The following is a 13,976-nucleotide window of genomic DNA, read 5'->3' on the forward strand; positions in this document are numbered from 1 at the left end:
CAGATGCAAAAACGCGAGCGCAATGTTTTTATTGTTCGGACAACGCGTTATTTTTACGGATACGATTCGGAACGGCCGTAGTGTTATTCGTAAGAACACATTTCATACACATACAATTCATTTTATAACACATTATTTATATAAGAGACTTACCTCCTCTTTGAAGGATCGAACCACGGAGATTTCAACTTGAGGCGGATGCACTGTCCTATGGCCACACCGGTGTTGTCAAGTCACAAAGAAATAAATTTCTTATAAAAAAATTTCAATCAACTAAATAATGTATATTGTATTTATTTTTAAACTTGCTCGTAATTGCACAATAATGTTATTGCCAAGCCTTAATGTTATCAAAAAAATAAATAAGTAGGACATAAAAATGTTTTATCCTTTTTTTTTGTCGGCAGATGCAAAAACGCAAGCGCAATGTTTTTATTGTTCGGACAACGCGTTATTTTTACGGATACGATTCGGAACGGCTGTAGTGTTATTCGTAAGAACACATTTCATACATATGCAATTCATTTTATAACAGATTATTTATATAAGAGACTTACCTCCTCTTTGAAGGATCGAACCACGGAGATTTCAACTTGAGGCGGATGCACTGTCCTCTGGCCACACCGGTGTTGTCAATCCACAAAGAAATAAATTTCTTATAAAAAAATTTCAATCAACTAAATAATGTATATTGTATTTATTTTTAAACTTGCTCGTAATTGCACAATTATGTTATTGCCAAGTCTTAATGTTATTAAAAAAATAAATAAGTAAGACATAAAAATGTTTTATCCTTTTTTTTGTCGGCAGATGCAAAAACGCAAGCGCAATGATTTTATTGCTCGGACAACGCGTTATTTTTACGGATATGATTCGGAACGGCCGTAGTGTTATTCGTAAGAACACATTTCATACACATGCAATTCATTTTATAACATATTATTTATATAAGAGACTTACCTCCTCTTTGAAGGATCGAACCACGTAGATTTCAACTTGAGGCGGATGCACTGTCCTATGGCCACACCGGTGTTGTCAAGTCACAAAGAAATAAATTTCTTATAAAAAAATTTCAATCAACTAAATAATGTATATTGTATTTATTTTTAAACTTGCTCGTAATTGCACAATTATGTTATTGCCAAGCCTTAATGTTATTAAAAAAATAAATAAGTAAGACATAAAAATGTTTTATCCTTTTTTTTTGTCGGCAGATGCAAAAACGCAAGCGCAATGTTTTTATTGTTCGGACAACGCGTTATTTTTACGGATACGATACGGAACGGCCGTAGTGTTATTCGTAAGAACACATTTCATACACATGCAATTCATTTTATAACATATTATTTATATAAGAGACTTACCTCCTCTTTGAAGGATCGAACCACGGAGATTTCAACTTGAGGCGGATGCACTGTCCTATGGCCACACCGGTGTTGTCAAGCCACAAAGAAATAAATTTCTTATAAAAAAATTTCAATCAACTAAATAATGTATATTGTATTTATTTTTAAACTTGCTCGTAATTGCACAATTATGTTATTGCCAAGCCTTAATGTTATTAAAAAAATAAATAAGTAAGACATAAAAATGTTTTATCCTTTTTTTTTGTCGGCAGATGCAAAAACGCAAGCGCAATGTTTTTATTGTTCGGACAACGCGTTATTTTTACGGATACGATACGGAACGGCCGTAGTGTTATTCGTAAGAACACATTTCATACACATGCAATTCATTTTATAACATATTATTTATATAAGAGACTTACCTCCTCTTTGAAGGATCGAACCACGTAGATTTCAACTTGAGGCGGATGCACTGTCCTATGGCCACACCGGTGTTGTCAAGTCACAAAGAAATAAATTTCTTATAAAAAAATTTCAATCAACTAAATAATGTATATTGTATTTATTTTTAAACTTGCACGTAATTGCACAATTATGTTATTGCCAAGCCTTTATGTTATTAAAAAAATAAATAAGTAAGACATAAAAATGTTTTATCCTTTTTTTTATGTCGGCAGATGCAAAAACGTGAGCGCAATGTTTTTATTGTTCGGACAACGCGTTATTTTTACGGATACGATACGGAACGGCCGTAGTGATTTTCGTAAGAACACATTTCATACACATGCAATTCATTTTATAACATATTATTTATATAACAGACTTACCTCCTCTTTGAAGGATCGAACCACGGAGATTTCAACTTGAGTCGGATGCGCTGTCTCTGGCCACACCGGTGTTGTCAAGCCACAAAGAAATAAATTTCTTATAAAAAAATTTCAATCAATTAAATAATGTATATTGTATTTATTTTTATACTTGCACGTAATTGCACAATTATGTTATTGCCAAGCCTTTATGTTATTAAAAAAATAAATAAGTAAGACATTAAAATGTTTTATCCTTTTTTTTTTGTCGGTAGATGCAAAAACGCGAGCGCAATGTTTTTATTGTTCGGACAACGCGTTATTTTTACGGATACGTTTCGGAACGGCCGTAGTGTTATTCGTAAGAACACATTTCATACACATGCAATTCATTTTATAACAGATTATTTATATAAGAGACTTACCTCCTCCTTGAAGGATCGAACCACGGAGATTTCAACTTCAGGCGGATGCACTGTCCTCTGGCCACTACGGTGTTGTCAATCCACAAAGAAATAAATTTCTGATAAAAAAATTTCAATCAACTAAATAATGTATATTGTATTTATTTTTAAACTTGCACGTAATTGCACAATTATGTTATTGCCAAGCCTTTATGTTATTAAAAAAATAAATAAGTAAGACATAAAAAATTTTTATCCTTTTTGTCGGTCGATGCAAAAACGCGAGCGCAATGTTTTTATTGTTCGTACAACGCGTTATTTTTACGGATACGATTCGGAACGGCCGTAGTGCTTTTCGTAAGAACACATTTCATACACATGCAATTCATTTTATAACAGATTATTTATATAAGAGACTTACCTCCTCTTTGAAGGATCGAACCACGGAGATTTCAATTTGACGCGGACGCACTGTCCTCTGGCCACACCGGTGTTGTCAATCCACAAAGAAATAAATTTCTTATAAAAAAATTTCAATCAACTAAATAATGTATATTGTATTTATTTTTAAACTTGCACGTAATTGCACAATTATGTTATTGCCAAGCCTTTATGTTATTAAAAAAATAAAAAAGTAAGACATAAAAATGTTTTATCCTTTTTTTTTGTCGGTAGATGCAAAAACGCGAGCGCAATGTTTTTATTGTTCGGACAACGCGTTATTTTTACGGATACGTTTCGGAACGGCCGTAGTGTTATTCGTAAGAACACATTTCATACACATGCAATTCATTTTATAACAGATTATTTATATAAGAGACTTACCTCCTCCTTGAAGGATCGAACCACGGAGATTTCAACTTCAGGCAGATGCACTGTCCTCTGGCCACTACGGTGTTGTCAATCCACAAAGAAATAAATTTCTGATAAAAAAATTTCAATCAACTAAATAATGTATATTGTATTTATTTTTAAACTTGCACGTAATTGCACAATTATGTTATTGCCAAGCCTTTATGTTATTAAAAAAATAAATAAGTAAGACATAAAAATGTTTTATCCTTTTTTTTTGTCGGTAGATGCAAAAACGCGAGCGCAATGTTTTTATTGTTCGGACAACGCGTTATTTTTACGGATACGATTCGGAACGGCCGTAGTGTTATTCGTAAGAACACATTTCATACACATGCAATTCATTTTATAACATATTATTGATATAAGAGACTTACCTCCTCTTTGAAGGATCGAACCACGGAGATTTCAACTTGAGGCGGATGCACTGTCCTCTGGACACACCGGTGTTGTCAAGCCACAAAGAAATAAATTTCTTAAAAAAAAATTTCAATCAACTAAATAATGTATATTGTATTTATTTTTAAACTTGCACGTAATTGCACAATTATGTTATTGCCAAGCCTTTATGTTATTAAAAAAATAAATAAGTAAGACATAAAAATGTTTTATCCTTTTTTTTTTGTCGGCAGATGCAAAAACGCGAGCGCAATGTTTTTATTGTTCGGACAACGCGTTATTTTTACGGATACGATTCGGAACGGCCGTAGTGTTATTCGTAAGAACACATTTCCTACACATACAATTCATTTTATAACATATTATTTATATAAGAGACTTACCTCCTCTTTGAAGGATCGAACCACGGAGATTTCAACTTGAGGCGGATGCACTGTCCTATGGCCACACCGGTGTTGTCAAGTCACAAAGAAATAAATTTCTTATAAAAAAATTTCAATCAACTAAATAATGTATATTGTATTTATTTTTAAACTTGCTCGTAATTGCACAATAATGTTATTGCCAAGCCTTAATGTTATCAAAAAAATAAATAAGTAGGACATAAAAATGTTTTATCCTTTTTTTTTTGTCGGCAGATGCAAAAACGCAAGCGCAATGTTTTTATTGTTCGGACAACGCGTTATTTTTACGGATACGATTCGGAACGGCTGTAGTGTTATTCGTAAGAACACATTTCATACATATGCAATTCATTTTATAACAGATTATTTATATAAGAGACTTACCTCCTCTTTGAAGGATCGAACCACGGAGATTTCAACTTGAGGCGGATGCACTGTCCTCTGGCCACACCGGTGTTGTCAATCCACAAAGAAATAAATTTCTTATAAAAAAATTTCAATCAACTAAATAATGTATTTTGTATTTATTTTTAAACTTGCTCGTAATTGCACAATTATGTTATTGCCAAGCCTTTATGTTACTAAAAAAATGAATAAGTAAGACATAAAAATTTTTTATCCTTTTTTTTGTCGGTAGATGCAAAAACGCGAGCGTAATGTTTTTATTGTTCGGACAACGCGTTATTTTTACGGATACGATTCGGAACGGCCGTAATGTTATTCGTAAGAACACATTTCATACACATGCAATTCATTTTATAACAGATTATTTATATAAGAGACTTACCTCCTCTTTGAAGGATCGAACCACGGAGATTTCAACTTGAGGCGGATGCACTGTCCTTTGGCCACACCGGTGTTGTCAATCCACAAAGAAATAAATTTCTTATAAAAAAATTTCAATCAACTAAATAATGTATTTTGTATTTATTTTTAAACTTGCTCGTAATTGCACAATTATGTTATTGCCAAGCCTTTATGTTACTAAAAAAATGAATAAGTAAGACATAAAAATTTTTTATCCTTTTTTTTGTCGGTAGATGCAAAAACGCGAGCGTAATGTTTTTATTGTTCGGACAACGCGTTATTTTTACGGATACGATTCGGAACGGCCGTAATGTTATTCGTAAGAACACATTTCATACACATGCAATTCATTTTATAACAGATTATTTATATAAGAGACTTACCTCCTCTTTGAAGGATCGAACCACGGAGATTTCAACTTGAGGCGGATGCACTGTCCTCTGGCCACACCGGTGTTGTCAAGCCACAAAGAAATAAATTTCTTATAAAAAAATTTCAATCAACTAAATAATGTATATTGTATTTATTTTTAAACTTGCTCGTAATTGCACAATTATGTTATTGCCAAGTCTTAATGTTATTAAAAAAATAAATAAGTAAGACATAAAAATGTTTTATCCTTTTTTTTGTCGGCAGATGCAAAAACGCGAGCGCAATGTTTTTATTGTTCGGACAACGCGTTATTTTTACGGATACGATACGGAACGGCCGTAGTGATATTCGTAAGAACACATTTCATACACATGCAATTCATTTTATAACATATTATTTATATAACAGACTTACCTCCTCTTTGAAGGATCGAACCACGGAGATTTCAACTTGAGTCGGATGCGCTGTCTCTGGCCACACCGGTGTTGTCACGCCACAAAGAAATAAATTTCTTATAAAAAAATTTCAATCAATTAAATAATGTATATTGTATTTATTTTTATACTTGCACGTAATTGCACAATTATGTTATTGCCAAGCCTTTATGTTATTAAAAAAATAAATAAGTAAGACATAAAAATGTTTTATCCTTTTTTTTTGTCGGTCGATGCAAAAACGCGAGCGCAATGTTTTTATTGTTCGGACAACGCGTTATTTTTACGGATACGATTCGGAACGGCCGTAGTGCTATTCGTAAGAACACATTTCATACACATGCAATTCATTTTATAACAGATTATTTATATAAGAGACTTACCTCCTCTTTGAAGGATCGAACCACGGAGATTTCAACTTGAGGCGGATGCACTGTCCTCTGGCCACACCGGTGTTGTCAATCCACAAAGAAATAAATTTCTTATAAAAAAATTTCAATCAACTAAATAATGTATATTGTATTTATTTTTAAACTTGTACGTAATTGCACAATTATGTTATTGCCAAGCCTTTATGTTATTAAAAAAATAAAGAAGTAAGACATAAAAATGTTTTATCCTTTTTTTTTGTCGGTAGATGCAAAAACGCGAGCGCAATGTTTTTATTGTTCGGACAACGCGTTATTTTTACGGATACGTTTCGGAACGGCCGTAGTGTTATTCGTAAGAACACATTCCATACACATGCAATTCATTTTATAACAGATTATTTATATAAGAGACTTACCTCCTCTTTGAAGGATCGAACCACGGAGATTTCATCTTGAGGCGGATGCACTGTCCTCTGGCCACACCGGTGTTGTCAAGCTACAAAGAAATAAATTTCTTATAAAAAAATTTCAATCAATTAAATAATGTATATTGTATTTATTTTTAAACTTGCACGTAATTGAACAATTAGGTTATTGCCAAGCCTTTATGTTATTAAAAAAATAAATAAGTAATACATAAAAATGTTTTATCCTTTTTTTTTGTCGGTAGATGCAAAAACGCGAGCGCAATGTTTTTATTGTTCGGACAACGCGTTATTTTTACGGATACGATTCGGAACGGCCGTAGTGTTATTCGCAAGAACACATTTCATACACATGCAATTCATTTTATAACAGATTATTTATATAAGAGACTTACCTCCTCTTTGAAGGATCGAACCACGGAGATTTCAACTTGAGGCGGATGCACTGTCCTCTGGCCACACCGGTGTTGTCAATCCACAAAGAAATAAATTTCTTATAAAAAAATTTCAATCAACTAAATAATGTATATTGTATTTATTTTTAAACTTGCACGTAATTGCACAATTATGTTATTGCCAAGCCTTTATGTTATTAAAAAAATAAATAAGTAAGACATAAAAATTTTTTATCCTTTTTTTTTTGTCGGTAGATGCAAAAACGTGAGCGCAATGTTTTTATTGTTCGAACAACGCGCTATTTTTACGGATACGATTCGGAACGGCCGTAGTGTTTTTCGTAAGAACACATTTCATACACATGCAATTCATTTTATAACAGATTATTTATATAAGAGACTTACCTCCTCTTTGAAGGATCGAACCACGGAGATATCAACTTGAGGCGGACGCACTGTCCTCTGGCCACACCGGTGTTGTCAATCCACAAAGAAATAAATTTCTCATAAAAAAATTTCAATCAACTAAATAATGTATATTGTATTTATTTTTAAACTTGCACGTAATTGCACAATTGTGTTATTGCCAAGCCTTTATGTTATTAAAAAAATAAATAAATAAGACATAAAAATTTTTTATCCTTTTTTTTGTCGGTAGATGCAAAAACGCGAGAGCAATGTTTTTATTGTTCGGACAACGCGTTATTTTTTTGGATACGATTCGGAACGGCCGTAGTTATTCGTAAGAACACATTTCACACACATGCAATACATTTTATAACAGATTATTTACATAAGAGACTTACCTCCTCTTTGAAGGATCGAATCACGGAGATTTCAACTTGAGGTGGATGCTCTTTCATCGGGACACACCGATGTTGTCAAGCCACAAAGAAATAAATTTCTTATAAAAAAAATTTCAATCAATTAAATAATGTAGATTGTATTTAATTTTAAATTTGTACGTAATTACGCAATTAAGTTATTTCAAATGAGTTTTTTTTATCAAAAAAATAAATAAATGAAACATTGAAATTTTTTATCCTTTTTTTTGTCAGTAGGAGCAAAAACGCGAGCGGAATGTCTTTATTGTTCGGGTAACGCGTTATTTTTATGGATACGATTCGGAACTGAAGTAGCTATCCATAAGAATACATTTCAGACACATGCAATACATTTTATAACAGATTATTTATATAAGGGGCTGATCTTCTCTCTGAAGGATGGAACCTTTAAAATTTCTACTTGAAGCGGATGCTCTATCCACTGGACACACCGTGGGTAGAATTCTATCAGCTGGACACACCGTGGGTAGAATTCTATCCACTGGACACACCGTGTTTTCATGTTATAATGAAATAAATTTCTTAAAAATGATTTTCAGTCAATTAAATAATTTATAGTGTATTTATTTTAAAATTTGTGGCGTTTCAAGTTGTGCGTTTACGATTGTGCGTAACACAATTAAGTAATTGAAAATCGTTTATACTTAAGTTTTTTCTTTGAGGCGGATACTCTTTTCTTTGAATATCCCTGGGCTTTCCTCGAGCAAAGTCGTGATTCTCTTATAAACATTTTTCAACAATTAAATAATTAAAATTTTAAAATTTGTCTAAATTTGTGCTTAGTTAGTTCTTAGTTAAGTTTTTTATAATCCGTTATTAAAAAAAGTAAATTTTTTTTTATATAAAATCTGTGGTTTTTTTTCTTCTTTTTTCTCAAAATACAGAAACAGAGACGCAATGTTTTTATTTTTCGAGTAATTATTATTTCGAATATGTTTTGGTGGGATATAATATACGAGCAACGAGTTATACACGAGATAATGTAGCTCACTCATGATGCTAATTAGAATATTTAGTTTTGTTGAAGTGCTGAAAAAAGTAACTGACGGATCGAATGGTGAAGGTTCTGGTTTGAGGCAAAGTATCTCGGGGCTGTCATACAGTAAAATCTTACGTAGTCAGGCAACAGGCATCTAAATAAATAAAAAATTAAATATTTATTTGAAGTTTATATAAATGTCTCAACTTATTTTTTGACTCTTAGATATTAATGAAAAGTTTTATTATACTTTTTCATAGAATTTGTTTTGATCTACCTCGCAGAAAATAAAGACGCGGACGCATTGTTTTAATTACTGGGGAATCGCAATATTATAGATATGATTTTCGATGCAATGACAAGACTTATTTTTTGACTCTTAGATATTAATGAAAAGTTTTATTATATTTTTTCTTAGAATTTGTTTTGATCTACCTCGCAGAAAATAAAGACGCGGACGCATTGTTTTAATTACTGGGGAATCGCAATATTATTATAGATATGATTTTCGATGCAACGAATTTGACATAGCAGTAATTAGAATAGTAATATTCATTCGAGACTTACCTATTTTCAGAGAGATCGAACCTTGAAGTAATCAGTTTGAGGTAGACGCTGTATCCTACAATCACGGTGTCACCTTTCAGCTAAGTCTTTTGTGTTTTATTTATACTTTTCAGCACTTAAGTGAAGAACTTTTAAAAAATTTTCTAAGTGTCATAAACCAAGAGTTTAAAAATCCTTTATTTAAAGAATTCGTTGTTTCATAAAATTCTGTTCATTCATTCTGTTTTTTTTTTTTTTTTTTTTTTGGATCGAACTATGACATTTTCAGTTCTACTTTTTGGACACCCATGGTTAATTCTGTCAAATTATGAATCTCTTTAAACACTTTTTGAATAAAAACAATTTAAAAATTTATTGAAAAATAATACTTAGTCCAAAGTAAGAGTTTAATAATCATTCATTTATAAAAATTAATAAATACGCTTTTAGGAAAAGTGATTTGTTTTTCTTCTTGATGAGGTCAAAAAAGCGGACTTGATGTTCCTATTTTTCGAGGAAAGCGTAATTATTTCGGGTATTATTTTTGACGCAATGATTATTTTATGACACAATATTGCACACATTCACAGTACATACATTTCTCATAGACTTATACTACCTATAATCCGTTTAGACTTGCAGTACACATTTATCTCGCAGACTTACAATATATTTCCTTCGTACAGACTTATAACAGTTATAAAAGCCTTACGTCTTTTCGACAGAATGATATCCAAATCATCTAAACTTATTTTAAATGGTACACAGATTCCTTATAAGATATTATTCATTAATTATTTAAATGAAATAAATTAATTGTATTATATTCCTTTATCCCGGTATATAAGTCGACTTTTCAAACCTCCAAAATCTTATGAATTTGAAGGGGTTGACTTTTACACCGATAATAAAGTCAGTCATTTGCTAATCATGAAATTTAGATGCATTATAAACTTTGAGTTATATACGATTAACTTTATACTAAATTTCTTCTTTCAAAAAATATTTTACTATATTGAAAACAATTAATTTTGAATTTTCTGATAAACTGATAACATCACAGCACTTAATGCATTTTTATTTAAGGGCGAATGTATCGTATCGAGAGAGAACAATATGAAATATTTTTAACTTCAGATAATTTTGTGGACTTCATAATTTTAGAAATTTTTTTCAGCAGTCAACTTATGCACCAAGAAATACGGTAATTCGTTTTGATTATTTTTTTTTAGAAGCTAAGAACAGGAAGCGCAATTTTTTACTTTTTGAGGCAACGCGTTATTATTTTCTTTTTCATTTTCGACGCGACGAGCTATACGTTTCACAATAACACATATAGACACATATAACATCTAATAATCAATTTAGTCTTTTAAAAGTATCGGACTAGGCTTTTTATTATAATTTGACGAAATTTGTTTTCGACCGGTTGGGGGCTAGAATTCGAACCCGGGTAACCTCCTTGACAAGCATTCCCCTTTCCCGAGTCACCGAGCCCCTCTTTCTAATGTTACTTTATTTTATTTTATAACCGTCGTTGAACAGCCGACCCAATTTCATGGGTTTACGACTACTAATGTTCAACTCCGTAGCCTTGTAATTTTGAACCAATCCAGAAGACAAGGAAACTCCTGGATCAGTACCCCCAGAGGTATTGATTTGTTATGGGAACATGGAGGACTTTGAGACTCGACAGATTTAACGTGCATCAGTCACCATTTACTACACAGGGAGTCTTCGGCCGGCGAGGATCGAACCCACGACCTCTTGGATATGGGCCCAGCGCCCTACCGACCAGGCTATCCCATGATCTCTGAATCAGAGGAATTTTCAATTTCTTTGATAAATAATCTACTTCTTCTTGAATATTTTTGGCGGATCACAAGAGGCCCTGGTCTTATGGAATATTTACTGCCAATTATTAGATTTTGTCCGGTAGTGACTATACTGAAAAAGTCCTTGTTTTAAAGTCAGCTTATTTTTTTCGCAACATCATTCTCTCCTTTCCTTGACATCAAATCTAAGGACATCAGGAATCTCTCGTATACTGATATTTCTGCCAATAAAAGTTGGGAACCTTCTTTAGTGTAACGATCATAGTTCCTCTTAATTTAGCAAGGAAGATACCGTTTGTGCATGTTGAGGGTCGAAGAGTTTCTACAGCATCATCTCAATCAATAGAATTGATGTGAAAACTTCTGCCTCGTGTAGTCTGTGTCGAGATACTTCTTTGAATGGACTATTACTATATCGTCCTTTATAGCATCGTAACTTAATTTATACTTTAATTCGACTAAATCAATCCAATTATTATTTTAACTGATTATATAATTACATTTTTCTTACTAAAGATACAGGTTTTTTTTCAGATTCATTGAATTTTTGATCCTATCCTTTTTTTAAAAACCCCTGATTGGAGGAGGATTTATTGACCTCTTTGATATTTCCTGTCCGTTTTCCCAACTTTGAGAAAAATCCAATTTGAGGGACTTCAAATAACTTTTAACCAGATGTTTTTAATAGGGTTGCAGATGTTAGTAGATTTTTCCTTTGATACTGGGTATTGGTTAACTCATTAAGCCAATGATTAGGTTATTACTTTTAATCGAAGACTCTAATATTTAACTTTTAATGGGGGTTGGATCCTTAAAGGAGTTGAATCCTTAAGGCCAGATTATCCTTTATAAGGACAAATAGATTTTCTAGAGTGTTAAGAGAAAATTGAGAATGAAAAATGAAACTACTTATGATCAAAGTGTGTTTTAATATATAAAAAAGGAAAATCTTCTTAAAAAATGAAAAGGTGAATATATACTTCTTTCTTATTCTCTCTAACTTTTATATTTCATTTTATATAAACTATGTAAAAAAGTTAATTAGCTTTCACACCTATTAATTTAAAATTTAACATCGAAAGTAATTTAGTTGAATCTTGTACGCAGTAACTACTATATAAGAGAATGGCTGGTTACGTATCAGGACACCATCTTCTTATATGCTCCAAATTAAAAGATGCTGACACTATAGATACTTCTCCTTTTAGTATTTCGCATTTGTATTGAATAGCGAGATAGCGTATGGCTAATTGGTCCAGGGTGAAGAAAAATGTAGCAATATGCAACATTTTACATTTTGCACACATTAAGTAATTGTTGTTATAAATCAAAATTCCAGAACCTGTTACCAAATACTTCGGAAAAGCATATTTGCTTCAAAAATTTCTCTTCACTTTTATAAATGGAAATTGAAAAACACATCAAATACACTTTTTCCTTTAATCCCTTGGGGACGGGTGATTCAGAAAAGCATTCGTACAAAATCAGAATCAAGTTGTAATTAAATAAAAAGCGGTAACTTAAAAGTAATCGTTGCTAATTTGACAGTCTTACTTTGCTTTTACTTTAATTATTGTTAGTTTAATCATATACTAGGGGGCTCCGCCCCCTGCTCGCTACGCTCACCAACCCCCAGAACTGCTTCGGAGTTCCATTGCATATTGCTTCGCAATCCTATAAAAACATTTTAACAAATTTAAATTTTAAAATAAAAATGCCAGATATTGAAATCAATTACTTAATGAAATTTATACACTTCTCTGCCCCCTTCACAATTTGATTATCTTTTCTTCATGTAGCTGAGAAATTTGGAGCTGTAGCAGAGAATATATCTCAATAAGAAATGCTTTCCCGTTTAGAATTATGCCATTCATTTCTCTGACGTCTGCCAGAGATATTTCGACGCCTGATAGCAGGCATTTTATTTAGGCAGCAGGCACTAAATAAATAAAAATAGAACTAAATAACTAAGATATCGTTTTAAATCTCAAATCAAAATAATTGTTTGTAGAAAGTTTGTTTTGGTTTGAATATTCGCACGTTTGTTTTGGTTTGAATATTCGCACGATGCCATTGCCATTCTATTGTAACGAAACAAAAAATTTATCATGAAACTAAAAATTTATCAAAGGAACTAAAGATATTGAATTCTTTTTTTAAGAAATTCAGTTCCGTTTTTTTTATCCACTCTTATTTTTGTTTATCAATCTATTAATTCAGAAATGCTTTAAATCAAACGATGCTTACGGAAACAATGCTTATGCGAACCACCCAAAAAATTTTTTGCTTAATTCTCATTGGTTGAAACTAAATTATTAATTTTATTAATTAATTAAAGGAAATTTTCATAATTTAAGACCTTATTGCACATCTACATAACAATACCTTTAAAACGACACCTTATTTGTTTAATTCTGTTGCGTAGTTTGGGAGTTTTTAGCGAGACAAAATATTGCTAGCCTATTAATCTTACTATATATAAAATTCGCAGTCTTCCATTGTTGTCGGTGCTTTTTTATTGGCCAGAAAATCACGTGGTAGGATCCAGTTTTCCCTCATTCATTTCCATATTGTTTTGGTTGTCATCAGCACAAAATTAACAGCAGTCGTAAAGGTATTGCTTTTCGTTAAATGTCTTTGTATCCCTAATTTAAACTTATTTTCCAGTACTGCTACTATTAGCGAGAGCATTAAATTATGGTTGTGAACTCATTAAATTTGTTTGAACAATACAATGCTATAAGAATAAATATGTT

The sequence above is a fragment of the Parasteatoda tepidariorum genome, chromosome 5 (genome assembly GCF_982258835.1).
Source record: "Parasteatoda tepidariorum strain Cologne lab strain chromosome 5, Ptep-v5.0, whole genome shotgun sequence".
Lineage (NCBI taxonomy): Eukaryota > Metazoa > Arthropoda > Arachnida > Araneae > Theridiidae > Parasteatoda > Parasteatoda tepidariorum.